Below are 1,807 nucleotides of genomic sequence, written 5' to 3' on the forward strand. Positions count from 1 at the left end.
CGCCCGCTTCCACATTTGGAAGCGGGCGGGCCGCTAAATACACTTTTAGCGTATTTTCCGGTTTTTATTTTTTCTTCAACCACCAGGGGGCTCTTTAGCAGGAAGTGTGTCCTGTAAACTGTGGGTGTTTTGTTTTGCATGGCGCATTGCTGCCATCTATTGGACTTTTAGGGAACTGCTTGACTTTTATGTTATTTAATCAGTACGGTTGTTTGCTAGCGGTAGAGCAGATGAACACACGTGTATGAACGCCGCATTCCAGGTTGAATTCTTCGAAGCAATGCCTGTAAGTAGCAACTTATACTTCAAAACGAGCCTTTATGTTAACATATGAGAAATTAATATATTATAATTACATTCCCTCAATAGAATATATACTAGTTAGTCCCAGTGATCGTTTCACTCATGGTTTTTGCACATGCTTCATTACATGCACAGGTAAAAATCAATCGAGAAACGCACCCCCCCACCCCACCAGAGAAGAGAAAAGTTATGTGGCCCTAACAGGAAAAAGTCTGGGGACCATTGCCCTACACCATTCTTTTTTTTCTTTTTTTCTTTTTTTTTTTTTTTTACTGATATCTCCTCTTACATACAATTATAGTAAAATAAGTGGGTGTTTTTTTTTTCTTTTTTTATCGTTACTTTTGATTTGGTAGTCATTACAGATCTTTTGAGATTTAGCGAACGATGCCAGTTAACTTGGAACAGCTAACCAACGCTCGCTAAACGTCCTCAGACAACGTCTGTCGGCTGTTTAATGGTGTCCTTTTGATGTTCCGTGAACGTTGTCATGACAACGTTCACTGTTCAGGGACAGTGAACGTTGGGTGAACGTTTAATGCTACTTGGGATCCTCATAATGTATCAACGCACACCTGTTTTGCCTTCTAAATGTTTACCCTAAACAAAATTAGTACATTTCTAATATGTTTACCGTTAGATGTATTTTCAAAGTTAATAATGTGGCATTTAAAAGTAAAGAAAAAAAAGTCTCAACAATAAAATATTTCAAAAAAAAAAAATAAATGCTGCGACGCCAGTTTGGACTATAGTTGTTAAAAGTCCAAGTTATTTTTGAATAAAGGTGCTCTTATTTGTCAAAGTGACCTTGACATCATGAACGTAATCTGCTTTTATAACAGCAATATCAATTCTATTTGCATCCGGCTTCCCCGGCGCTGTACTACTGACCTGCAATATTCCAGATAAATAGGTACAGGATGAGGAGTTTTCTCTGTCTGCCGGTGTCCAGGAAAACCTTCATAACATATTGTGGAAGGAGACAAACTATCCTGATAAAGCAGTTTCTGCCTCAGGCCAACTTTAGACATGGAGATGGTGTGTAGAGACTCTCCTCATGGTGTAAACGATTCTCCCGCCACTTAATTCACTTTATTGGTCAAGTCAGTACTGTACACATAGTTACTAGAGGCGAACGGGCTGAGGTAAAAAAATTTCAAAATAAAAGTCTTGTTTTTTCTATAAATGCTGTTTCGGAAAAACTAATCCATGAGAATTAGTTTAACTTTAACTTCTTCAAAGTTAAACAGAACTTTCACAAAAAATATAACATGGATTCCTATCGTTATAGAAATAAAAGTTATGCAATTCACCCTGAAAAACTGAAAAAAAAATATATTCTTGCACAACTATTGCACAAAACTCAGCGTAAGCAGACTCCTAAACTGAAAACAACTTGATACAATCAAAGTTTACCCTCCACTTGGCTTTCATTTATATTAATCTTATCACATATTTGCTACAATACTGTGTTCCCTGAGCTCATCTGAGTGTGTCTTAAATT

The sequence above is a fragment of the Poecilia formosa genome, unplaced genomic scaffold (genome assembly GCF_000485575.1).
Source record: "Poecilia formosa unplaced genomic scaffold, Poecilia_formosa-5.1.2 Scaffold1220, whole genome shotgun sequence".
NCBI lineage: Eukaryota > Metazoa > Chordata > Actinopteri > Cyprinodontiformes > Poeciliidae > Poecilia > Poecilia formosa.